The sequence below is a fragment of the Thermobia domestica genome, chromosome 5 (genome assembly GCF_964235325.1).
Source record: "Thermobia domestica chromosome 5, izTheDome1.hap1.1, whole genome shotgun sequence".
NCBI classification, from domain to species: domain Eukaryota; kingdom Metazoa; phylum Arthropoda; class Insecta; order Zygentoma; family Lepismatidae; genus Thermobia; species Thermobia domestica.
Genome location: NC_137458.1, coordinates 150,057,317 through 150,071,091, shown reverse-complemented (window position 1 = coordinate 150,071,091; position 13,775 = coordinate 150,057,317). Strand labels below are relative to the sequence as shown.

At 36.7% G+C, this 13,775-nt stretch overlaps 1 long non-coding RNA gene across 1 annotated transcript in view; it reads left to right on the top strand.

Annotated features, from left to right (window-relative positions):
* Nucleotides 1-8,791, top strand: part of LOC145684704 (uncharacterized) — a 40,080-nt gene extending 31,289 nt beyond the window's left edge. The window contains exon 2 of the long non-coding RNA XR_014131370.1: nucleotides 8,668-8,791. This is a non-coding gene — a long non-coding RNA (uncharacterized LOC145684704). The remainder of the gene's footprint in view (nucleotides 1-8,667) is intronic.
* The last annotated feature ends 4,984 nt before the right edge of the window (nucleotides 8,792-13,775 follow it).

Below are 13,775 nucleotides of genomic sequence, written 5' to 3'. Positions count from 1 at the left end.
TATAGAAAAAAGAATACCGCCACCAGAGAATAAAGACAAGTGTAGACCTTACCCAGTTTTCAAATTGAATAGATGGTGGTGGTAGTTCGGTTTCTGGACCTTGTAAAAATCTTCCCTGTCTTTGATTTTGTTTGTCATCATTCCAGCCAGAAATAAAAAAAATGAGAATTCCTCAGTTTACAGCAAGGGGAATTGGGGACAAGACATTAAGGATGATATTCCTGGAAGCTCATGTATCACAATTGTTTCATTCAATAGACAGAGGACATTTTTCTATGAAGGCTTTTCAACATGTTCTATGAAGGCTTTCACGAGACGTCCCGTCTCGTCTTGTGTCTCGTCTCGTTTTCGAGACTGGACAAGTAGTCTGTCTCGTCTCGTGTCTCGTCTAAGAGGGTTCTGTCCCATCTCGTGTCTCGTCTCGTTTACGAGACGAGACGAGACGAGACACGAGAAATGTCTCGTCTCGTGGCAACACTAGCTGTTACAGAATATTTTGATCCCCTGCGTCAAACCGTAGAAGGCACTGGCTTCGCCAACTCTTCGGAATACATCTACAACTTGGAAGAGACTGACCTTTCTTTCAACAATGAACCAAAGCGTGTAGTGGCAAAGGTTGTTCAAATGCAGTGATCGTGACATCCGTTGAGAAAGGAGAAAATGTTTTGTTAATTATGTGATGTAATGCTGCAAATGCTTTCATTTCTCCGTCCTGGGACATCCGCAATGGGCGACTGGATCCAATGTTCAAGGTGCAGGCGTTGTGGGCATTGGTGACAATATACTTTTCATCTGTAGACGATGCAGAACCAGTGCGTGAGCACAAGCATGCCAGCATTGCTTAGCTCTACGGAGTCTAAGGAGATTTTAGTACATAGTAGATATATTACTGATTTTGTTTTGACTTTAGTAAATCTCCTTTGTTCATATTGGACAGATCATACATGCAGATTATTATTTTCTAAAATATATACGTTTGGTATTTCTGCATATTTTTTGTGTCTTTTTTAAATGTTCAGTGTCACCCCTCCGTTGTTCAGTTTCACCTCTCGGTCGTGGGTGACTCTGAACACACGTGTTTATTTCCACGTACGTAGCATCTATTCTGTACCCGATATTGGGCAGTACTTGCAGCGAGAGTTAAACCACATATTGGGCTTTCGATTGCATGTAAAGTTTCTTCTATTCGTTGCGAACCGTTTGCTTACAATTTCAATTACCATGAAATTGCTCAGTGTCCTCTCTCTCTACATACATATATATATATATATATATATATATATATATATATATATATATATATATATATATATATATATATATATATATATATATATATATATATATATATATATATATATATATATATATATATTGCGCTCTTCCTGCCGGTCTAGTGGTTATACCCATTTCCCTCTACAACGTTTTCCTATCTGCAAACTATTCTGGTGAAAACACTCGCCCTGTTCATTGCTTATAGCAGCTAATTTTAAAATACGTATTTCAGACCCTTGTGCCTCGCAATTTTTCAAGAAGGTTCTGTACCAGTATTTTATAGTTTTCTTCTCTTACAAGTAAACCTATCCATGTCGAAATCTAGTTTCTTCACAAAACTTGGCAGAGAAGTGTGGAATATCAAGAAACGAGTGTAAGCAAAATTTAATGTGTTTCCGTCTACAAAGACGACCGCAGTGGCCAAAATCCTGATTGATCAGAATAAGCCGCAGATCCTGAACAATGCGTTTCAAGTTTGAAAATTTCATTTTATTTGTTAAACGGGCAAAGAGATTAAAAACAAAAGCACATTAACCGACAACGGGAGGAAGTATACACCTATTTGAGGGTATGCTTATCATGGCCGCCATCTCGAAGTCGGCCACCTTGTATCTAGCTCGACTTTCTTAAATAGGAAGGGGGTCATATAAAATATCAAATTGGGTTAAAGTTTTACAAGAAATACAATGATGAACTCTAAGTTTACATTTGTAAAACATAATGAAATGTGTAGTGATACAAATTCGTTGGTTCAAAGATTTCTTAACAGGTGTGTCTTCTGGAAAAGAATTCCAATCAGGAAAACCTAATGTACACAAGTAAGAACACCGTAGGTAGCTACTTATGAAAGGTATAATCAGCTTGAAATCGTTATCGACTACAGACAAAATGAAATGGTGATGAGACGATCACTAAACTTAACTGATGGAAGATGGATGACATATTTTCCAATAGATTATTCGAGTTAGAAGAGAAACCATTTAAAGATGCCACCTATTCAGGACGTATTAGTATATATTTCGTTTTCCTGACTTGATTTTTTTCAAATATATACGAGTATATATATATATATATATATATATATATATATATATATATATATATATATATATATATATATATATATATATATATATATATATATATATATATATATATATCACATGACATAATCAGTAAGAACCAAGAACTTTTACTTAGTGGGTTGTTCAAAATAAAAGAGGTTGTGCACCTAGAATAATGATATACATCGTTACACAAACTCAAAGAAAACAATATTTTTATGCCCAGGCGTGTGTGTAAGGAAGTTTGTAGGAGTATTATGGGTGTTGGGGGCGTGCAGAATACTTCCTGGACATAATATCTATTTTTACAACTTAAGTTGTAAACGTATAAAAATTAACTAGTGCAGCATTAAATTCAATATATATATATATATATATATATATATATATATATATATTTACTTATGCCCGGGAACTTAATACAAACTATTCATTTATTGTTAGGAAGAGGCCATACCCTTCCTTGTGGACTCCATGGATGTATCTGTATTGCAATATAATTTGTGTGTATTTGACAACCGAGAGTAGCAGAGCCATCTTAATGTTACCACAGCCACTTGGTCGGGGGTCCCGCAAGCATTGGGGGCCCCGTGAACAGAATAGCATGTATTAATTACCCACATGTATTAGGAGCAAAATTTAGTCATAGGGACCACAACATACTTGTTTGCTCTGGGGCGAGGCCTAATTCGCTGTTAAAACTTCACTGGAGATTAGATTAGTCTGGGCAGCAGTGTTGCCACACTTGGTACAATTGTACCAGATTCAGCCCTTTTTGTTGGTACCACGCTGGCATTTTCAGCCCCATTTGTGAAAAAGTTGGTACAATTCTATCCAATTCAGCACCATTTAACAAATATTGTCACATTTTCAAAAGTTCACGTTACTCATACTGTGTTGGACTCTTAAGAAATGCTGGTGAATATTCATTCTGTGACATTGCACCGCATAACGGTACAAACTTCGTGTGGAAAATTCGTAAATGGAACTATACCGGGAAACAAATGACGCTAGATGGGTGCATCCGCGCCGCGCAGGAAGGAGACGAGAAAGAAGCAGTGTGGTGGAAATTTTAAGTTGATTTTTTTTTTTTTTTTTTTTTTTTTAGTACACACACGTTGAATTAACTGTTGCATGTTCTGAAGAAGACCAGTGAGTGCTGAAGTAAATCTATAATTTATGTGTCATTGAAAAGATTCTACATCAAAACAATAATAGCACCATGGCCGTACCGTGGAAAATCAGCCCTGGGTGAGAATATACGACGGCGCTCGCGTACATATAACTGAGGTCCATAGACTATGGTTTGCGCGAAGCGTAATAACATTTTTAAAAATAAACCCTGGTTTTCCTGGATTTTCAGCACTTTTTCTTACTTTTTCCTTCAATTATATAGATAGATAGATAGATATAGATATTCATTTTATTTCTTCCGAATTTTGCGTCCCGTTACCTCGGCGCCTGGGACCGTCCCCCCCAACGGCATGGTATAGCACGAAAAAATACATTGACGTAGTTCCCGGCTTGCCGGGCTAAATTGTTTACTAGTGACGCCATATTGACGAATATAAAAATACCCGAACATTTCTGCGTTTTAGAGATCTATATCTACACGTTATAACAAACTTTATGTATAGACCTAAAGTTAGATCAGGGATGATCATACGTGGGCAAAAATATTTTACTTTTTGACAAAAATGAATTCAGCCCTTTTTGTTTCAATTTGGTACTATTTTTCAGCCCACTCCAGAGCTAGGACTGTGGCAACACTGCTGGGCAGTAGAGTAAACGGCAGTGTTTCTTCCAGACTTGTTTTTTTTTGGGGGGGACACTGCCCTCCCAGAGGAGACCAAAATAATACGTCTATAATATAATAATAAATAGAATAGTATCAGTAGTGTCCTCCCGAAAAACTAAGTGTGCCCCCCGAAACATTGTTTCTGAAAGAAACACTGGTAGACGGCAGTAGCGCGGGGCCCCCTTAGGCGCGGGGCCGATTGGGAGCAATCGGTCCAATCGGTTTAAAAACGGCCCTGTTTGTGGGCAACCTAAAAGTGCTCGTACGCCTGAGAATATTAAGGCTGTGAGACACTCTGTTTTCCAGTCCCCAAAACGTTGTGTAAAAAAAAAAAAAAAAAAAAAAGGCATGCTTCAGCTATTGGGCTTCCTAGGAAGAATGTAAAAAGAATTCTACGTAATTACTCACTGTTTTCAATAGCTTTTTATGTTGTTGTTTTTTTAATAAATAACTTTGTATATGCATTTTTATTGTTTTATTATCTTTCAAATGTGGAAAATTTTATTGGATGATCCTGTATCACATCCTTCGTGGACATATCATAATATGGAAGGATTCTGATGACTCATAGATGAGATTAAGAAAAAAAAACATCAGAGCATAAATTTTGAACATTAAGTTTACTAAACAAAGAAAAACTTTTTTCCGAATATAGACCAGACGAGACTTTTATATTATTTGCAAGATGAGGCGAGACGAGAAAACCTTATTTCTTGTATCGTATTGTCTCGTGGGAAGCGCTACTTGTAGATACCTGACTTAACAAAGGGCCTCGGTGGCTCTGTGGTAGAGCGTTCACCTCTGGTGCTTGGAGTCCCGGGTTCGATCCCAGCCACTGCCAAGTGAACTTTGTGATGGACAAATACCGTGTGCGTGGGTTTTCTCGGGGTTCTCCCGTTTCCTCCCACTTTCTTCATTCCACCATTTCATTCATTACTCATCATCACTGTCTCCTTTAGTCTAACCGGCAGGCCCGTATCTAGGGGGGTCAAGTGGGACCGGGCTCCCCCCTAAATTTTTGCGGGCCCCCCTAAAATTTTCACGGTAGGCTTGCAAATGAACTATAATATGATGAACTATAATATTTTTGGATCGGGCCCCCCTAACATCAGCCGGGCCATTCCCTAAATTTTTGGGCTGGCTACCGGCCTGCTAACCGGCATAACCCTGGGACGTAAAACTCAAAGATTTCATTTCATTTCTGACTTAACAAAATGGAATAATAAAAAAACACATCTCGACTCAATTGCTAACTACGCTCTAAAAACTAATTTCAAAAAGTTCAGCTATTTTCTCGCGAAAATACTAAAGCCTACAAAACGTCACTGATGATTTCAGAATTGTTAAGTTTGTCAACATGAGCTATGTACTAGAGTTTCATCTCAAGTCACTGTTGGGATTAGGTGCGTCGCTGTTAGGAATGTCTGTGTCATTACTAAGAGGAATCAAGTAACACTCTGCTACTTATTGTGTATGTTTTTTCATACAGTATATAAATAATAAATAATATAGTCCAGCAGAACAAAGAAGGATCAACTCCATCAGATTGGCAGTGAACAACTTTCTGACGTCATAAAAAATCTTTTCTCGGTTTTCTCGAAAACTGAGCATGTGAAATTGCTGTTAAGCATGTAATTTTGTTCCGCTTGATGTGATTTATCGATTGGTATGTTTTACTTGTAGAAAATATTATAGTTAAACGAAAATTAAAGTTCAAGATTCCAAGTTGATTTCCTTAATATTCTCATTACTGTGAAGGTTATAGTGAAAAAGTTTCAGAATCAGCTTTATCTTTACATGTTGCGTGGTTGTCGTACAGCATAAATTTTTAGGTTTACAAAAAAAAAAAAAAAAAAAAAAAAAAAAATGAAGATTTACACTTACCATATCATTTTATTCAGTTCAACGAGATCTGTCGAGTGTTATACATCTCACCTTTGAATATTTTTTTTTTTGTTTCGCTAAATGCTAATAAATGGGATAGAATTAGCATATGATGCCTAAACAAAAAGTACATCTAACTACAACTCTTTTACGTATCTTTTGATGGTGAAATGATAAGACACGCTTGCTTTGAACGCTTTGAACGCACACTTCTTTCTTGCAAATCTTTATTTTTTAACTTATGATTTTTATTTTTTATTAATATCTTTACTTGTTTTCAAAACTCGGGTAGAAGGGGGTCTCCATTGCTGATGCAGTCATAGTTTTTTAAAGTTCGAGTAGATAAAGAGAAATTGGGGTAGTAAGTTGGGATTCTAATTCGATATACCTAACAATAGTGGACGAAATTTGAAGGTGACCCATTTGCGAATATTGTGGGGATTGGAGGCACGCAATCTTAGTTACACTACTAATAGTAACATTAAAAGTAATAAAATTTGAATTGTATTTATGCGTGTTTTTTGTGGAATAATTCATCCTAAGGAAATGTATGGAATGTACAGGTCAAATTGGTCTTTAATACGAAGGGGCCCCCGAAGAAAACAGGTCACGGAAAGATATTACAATTAATTATTATTGTAACTTGAAACCCGGTTAACGATAAGCTCTCTGGTATTTTCTTAACACTATTTCACAGCGATTAGCAATAAAGGTCTCGCCCTTTCAAATCCCTAGAAAATAAATTTTGCAATCATAAAATTACACTTTTTTTTATTTAGTTGCAACACCCATTGTTTTAATACCATCTAAAACCTCGAGAAGATGAAAACAACTACGCTCATTCTTTTAACCTGAACTTTTTTAAAGATAGAATTAAAAAGCGTTAAAAAAATTAACTCCATTATAGCTAAGTAAACACTATTCAGTGTATTCTAGTTCAGTTTCAGTACAATTCCGCTATATTTGCGAATCATTACTAATGGTTAGAACGTTCAGTACGCAAATAGCTGCGTATTCCTGACGCCAAAACTGTAGTGAGGATTATGTTCTATATGCGATACTCTAAGCTAGAACTGTTTCATTTGGCGAATTTGGTTTTCTTTAAAATCTGAAAATGATGGAATCGAGAAAAGGTACAAAATTAACACAAAATCGAAAGAAAAAACACCCGGGTATTAGAAATGTAAAGAAGCATAGAATAATGCACTTGTCGCAGCTGGAAGTGATCCAAAGCAGCGAAAACTGCTTTCTCTACCAACTTACTACCCAGGTAAGCCAAGTGGTAAAGGTAAGCTTTATACTTTTAATATCTTCCATTCATTTATTTGAAATTATGAAATGTCAGCAACAAAGAAATTTGCCTCAATAGAAATAACAAGAGAAAGATGTTACCAACGGCCAAACCGGATTAATCCGCGTGGAGGCCTCTAAGCTACTCGAAAAATCGTCCCACTCCCGCGATTTTAATAAAAGCGAAACAATACGAGTACTTGGCTATAGATACGCATAACAACTTTACATTTCGTGGGGGCGGGGATTTAGCCATCCAAGTCTCCAGCTAAGGGTTCATTCCTAAAAAAGTAGTCCAGACTCTAGACCAACTCGATATTTCATTAAGGCTCATAAACATCATTCTCCGGGTGAGCCCTTGTACTCCCAGTCCGCCTCTGCTGTATGCAAGTCCAAGAGAAAATAGGGAAAGCTTATATTTCTTCTAAGTTAGGATCCAAATAAGGACAGCAGAAAATTTCAACCTGGAATAAGGACAAATTACTTCTGACATGATCATTAAGTAAGGTCGTGAGTTAAGCATCGTGAATCACATCCTTACTTCATGCCCGTCTGAGACAAGCTGTATGGCGCTTCCACTTTGCACCTCTACGTCGTGGCAGGCCCGTATCCACGGGGGAACTAGGGTGGGCCGTCCACACCTAAACTTTTACTGCTCCCCCTTAAATGTTCACGGTAGGCTTGCAATTGAACTATAATATGCTTGGGTCGAGCCCTCCCTAACTTGTACCGCCCCCCTATATTTTTGGGCTGGCTACCGGCCTGCGTCGTGGTACTGATGTTTTTGACTGAATAAGACACAGACGCAAGGGCGCCCATCAGGGGGGGGGGCAAGGTGGAGCGCTCGCCTCCCTTTAGAGGAAATTGTGCTTCGGAAAATCGAAAACCCAATAGATATTTTAGAATAGTTACCGCATTATTTGAGACTACATTTGAAATGTCGCTTATACTTGCCCCCCTTGGAAACCACAACATGAGCGCCCTTGCACAGACGTTATGTTACCGCTCGTCACATCTCATCGTTTCATATTCCCTTCCATGCACGGAACTCTTCTAGTGTTACGATACATCCCTCTGACGTGAGAACGGTGTTACATAGTTTATCCAACATATGTGTTAGCTCATGTAATATTATTTAGCAGATACAATCTGTCCCACTTTCTAAATTGTTGATTTCCTTCATTGGCTTTCTTATTCACCAAAAAAAAAAAAAATAGTAGAGTGGGTTTAGCGAAGAATATTAACAATTTTTTTTTCTCCTATCAAACGATCCATTTATTAGAATAATAATAGCATCATTTTGTAAAAATTGTGTAAAGAATAAAATGCTTTTTTTTTTTTTTGTTTTCTTTCTAGGGAGAAATCTGGCGTATATTGTGTTCATGTTCCTGAAGATCATAAAGCTTGCAAATTACAACCCTGTTCATCTTGAGTTCAGCTTCAAGGGGCTGAAGAATGAACAATATAACAAGTTCGGGAAATTACCTTTTATTAAATCAATTTTAATGTCACTTTTATATATAGACTATGCTTTGTAAACTAAGAGTACAGTAAATAAATCAATTAAAAAGTTATATTTCATTATCCAAACTAACCTAACTCAATGAGATTTTTAGAAAAAGCATGCTTTATCACCAGAGAAATGAAATCCAAACAATGAACCCTGTCATTTTTCATTGCAAGTCAATTTGAATTATTGCGCACCTCACACTATTCAGTTACAATTAAAGTCATGGCCAACCTAAGCTTGCAGTTTCGTAAGCACTGACCCACTCACAATCAGAAGGAAAGTATTGTATTCATGCGCGCGTTTAGGAGAGTTTTCTACAACTGACAGCCAGTGTGTGAAGCGATGTGTAGGAATTGAGACAGAGTTTCCGATTGACGATCACTTAGCAGTCAGTCATATTCGAGGATCAGTACACAAACAGTACAAAGGAGACATCCGAAATTTCTTTATCCGTGGGATCCTTGTTCCTACCATTGCACCAAAATTTATACACTTTCTGACCCCAATCAGTAATAAGCGCTTTACCACTGAGCCACCGTGCCCCCATATAGAATGAAAGAGAATGAAAGTGCTTACAAAACTCAGATCTTTTTTTAAAAAAATCTTCGTATCTTCCTTGTCTCCTTGGGCCTTATTCAGTAGAGTTTTCGTCAACGCAACGCAACAATTACATCTTAATTTGCGATAATAAGCACAGCTCTCATAATTGCTCATTGCTTTTTACGTTGCGATTCAAACAGCAAATTGTATGATGAAAGCCTCTGTCTTTTATATATTAAGGGAAAACCTCGTGGTAAATAGGGAAATTTTAATTATGCAAATTATAATAGAAAATTGGATCTCAAAAAAGTACATTGTGCTATTTCTTGTGCTGCTGCTATGTGTTTATTTAAAAAGCGTTGTTGTGTGGTAGGATCTAAGTCCCTTTCAATAATTAGGGTAAATGAGTGGACCTGCAGCTTAACAAGTTCCCAGAGGGAATCGAAGCTGGGTCTCCCGCACCGAAAGCGCGTATGCTAACCATATAAGCAAGGAAGATCAGGAGCTTGCGTAGGTTTTATATTATTTCTGTCGTTCACATTGAAGTTTGTAGAAAGAGGCAATACAAATTGCATTTTAAAGTTTGAAAACTTTTTTTTTTTTTTTTTTTTTTTTTTTGTAAATCAGAAAAGACGCATATTGGTTAACAATTTTGGAACACATATGCTCGGTTGCACCAACCGTGGATTAATCTGGGGATAGGGATAAAACCAAAGTTAATCATCGAAATGAGGATTAAGTGTTGCACCAACACTTATCTGAAGATTATATCGACAAATCGTCGGATTAAGATTAACCTTCGAAAACGGGAGTTTAATCTCTTATTAACGTTGTGATCAGCTGCGAGTAGAGTAGGTGAATATGCTTGCTGAAGATTATTTGGATGTTTTAGATGATTTTGAAATGCTGGAAGACATAGAATATGCCATCCGACCGAGAAGAGTAATTAGAGACAGACAAAATCCTTTCGAATACTTCAACGATGAAGAATTTTGTATTCGTTTTCGCTTGTCGAAGTATTCGGTATTGGATATGTTACAGCATTTTGAACACAGATTAGTATATAATTCTTTACGCAATACACCGATCCCACCACTTCATCAACTATTAGTTACATTACGATTCTTCGCTACAGGTAAGTTGTACTTTCATTTTCAATAATTAACAATAAATAGATTATGTTTTAGGATTGGTGATGGTGAAGCATAAACTAATAATAGCTAGTAACGAAGATCGAAACTTTTATGTAAAAAGATTGCATTAAAAACGTTGGATCAATTTTAGTTTAAGGTGGACCAGTTTCTCTTTCGATTAACTGTTTTTGTTTCGAATTTTGTCTTTTTTCTGTATTGCTATTGCCTTTAAGTACAAGGCATATTCTAGTATAAAAAGCAAATTTAATATCGTTTGAACCTAAAAGGAAATGTTAAATAAACGAACGGGGCCGTGTCTACCTTTAAAAAAATTGCAGCCAAAACAATTATTATGTTTCGAACAAATAGTTCTATTCTATGCGAATGCCATGTACTAATTTTTTTTTAAAAAAAATCATTTTGGATTCAAATAATTCCTATTCAAGTTCCCTTATATGTTCCTTTTATGCGTGCATGTCAGGTTTTGGAACACCACTCAAAATAATGGTTTGAAATTGATTTTCTTCTTATTGCTGTCCAAAAGATTTGCGCCGGGCGTCATGACACTGCCTCATTTAACATAGATAAAATTCAAGCTGGGCACCAGAAATAATTGTTAAAAAATGGCAATTCTTTAAAGATTTTCTTATAAATACCCGCGTCCGGATACATGGCATAACTATATTGCAAAAAAGCTCAAATCAGTCTGTACTGGGTGGCCACTAGAAGGCACTAACGATATCTTACCGAGTCAGAGCACGGCGAAGCTGGTGGCATCGCGCGGGAGTGCGTCCGAAGGCAGCAGGCGCTTTAGCGACGGTGAGTATACGTCTAAGCACGATACTCTTCAAGTGCTCATTCCAAAGAATAAAATGTATATAACAAAATGAAATATACCGTTTCTTTTTTATTATTTTATGTCGCATTCAAATATGACTTAAGTTTTCGTTTATCCTCGAGACCTCGGGATGCTTTTCTAATTTGAATTTCCTTTCTTTCGTAGATTGGGATGCTTTTCTAACGTGAATCCCCCCTCTGCCTCTCACACATTGGGATACTTGGACGGAAAATAGTCTCCTGAATGTTACGTGTACTTCAGCCATGCATGTTTTCTTATGTAATGCACTTTGACTGGAAATCAGAGTAGTTGAAATTTTCCCCACTGGATTTTCGGGTAAAATCCAAGAAACTCACCTCCAAAAATATACTTCAAAACTTGGATTGAAACAAGAACTTTCATGAGATTATAATTACTTTCTTCGATCAAACTTCTTAGTATATGCCTAGTTTCAGAAGTGGCTTAAAATGTGTTTTTATTACAAGAACAGAATACCAATGAAAAAAAAAAAAAAGTTGGAATCTTGTCTAACGAATTTTGTTTGCTCTCGGTAACTGTGTTCAATTGTAATCTACTATATACAAATAAATAGTATCTTGTTTGTGTTTGCATCACGGGGAAAGTTATAGAGACCGAATTATGAGCGAATATCAGTGGTCCAGAGTGTATCCAACGAAACGAGGATGAGGCTTTACGGATTCCTTGTGCGGATTTTTTCTTTCTTTTTTGTTACTTTTAAGTTTAATTCAATGTCTCATGATTATGCGCCGAGGCTAAGAGAGACTGTGATGATGAGATGGAGGATAATGGTGCCATGAACAAAGCGGGAAGAAACGGTAGAACTTCAAGAAAACCAATGCACACTGTGTTTGTTCACCACAAAGCGCAGTTGGCGGAGCTGGAATTGAACCAGGAAATTGCGCTAAAAGTGAATCATCCCGGCCCCAGAAAGGAATTCCGTAGTCTCACGTGTATAATACAACATCAATGCTTATATAGTATTTTAAGTAGGTATGTGGCTTTAAATATATGTACAAAATTTAATAAAACCCAATGAAACCCAAAAAACCTGGGTTTTTCACAATCCTTCTGGAAATAATCATTTTCAACCCTTGGATTTCGGGAACTGTGCTTGTGCTAATTTTTAAAATTTTACTACGATTAATATTTCATCTAATACTATTATTTGCCATTTAAAAAATTAAATTCGCACTCCATAAAAATAGGCTAACTTTACCAGCACTTTTTATTATAAAACTTGAAAACTTAAGTCTCGTTAAAATGAAACTATGGTAAATGACAATGAATAGTGAAATAGAAGAATGAGTGATGTACTCAAGCTTGTGACTCTTCACGGATCATGGGCCCGCGGCGGCTCAATGGTAGAGCGTTCATCTCTGGTGCATGGGGTCCTTGGTTCGATCCCAGCTCGGCCAAGTGAGCTTTATAGTGGACTAACACCGTGTGCGTGGGTTTTGTCGTTGTTCTCCCGTTTCCTCCCACTTTCTTCATTCCACCATTTTCATTCATTACTCATCATCACCGTCTCCTTTAGCCTAGCCGGCATAACCGCGGGACGTAAAACTTAAAGATTTCATTCATTTCATTTTTTACTTTCTTCACGTATCACAACGCCTCCATACTTAATCTTGATTTGTAACCTTCTGGAAGTTAGATGTGCAATTGCGTGTTTTAAATATCGAAATTCGAATGTTGAATATTTTTCTTGAGTGTAGAATGTCTGCCCACAAAATGCAGTGTTTCATTGTAAGATATGTCTACTGATATTACCTATACATGGCTATACATCGCACTTCGATATATATATATATATATATTTCTGTAATCACTTTGTTATATATAGTGCTGTGGTATACAAACCTGTTATAGTGAGGACACGAAATTGTGTGCTTCAAGATCACGTTAAACTAATACAGTTAAACCATGACCGCCAAAAATACTGTTTCTATGGAGTACATGAGTAAGGTTGAAGCGCTGGTGATCATATGTGATCTCAATATCATTGCCCCAAACATAAAGGATAAACGAAGTTGTGTGAATTTTCCACGTTATTTTGAAGCACCCAATTTCTAATTCCTGTCTTTAGAAATAAATGTGTAATTCACGTAGTATCATACAAGAGTTATAGTTTTTTTTTTTTTTTTTTTTTTTTCGTTGTATGAACAGTACACCAATAACATATAAGTAGAAGGCATAGCACCAGTCATTGTCTGCAGATGGCTTCGTGTCAATGAAAGCACTCTTCTTATTTGCGGCGCAATACTTTCACAGGTTAGCGCAAGTAAACAAGAGGGTAGGGTCATCTCTGCTCATACAACGTCGGAACTATAACTCATGCGTTGTTAGTTTTGAGGCGTATTATAATTCAATGTGCTTTAGAAGTTGTATTTGTTCTTTATATATTAATTTTCTGTTGTTTTCT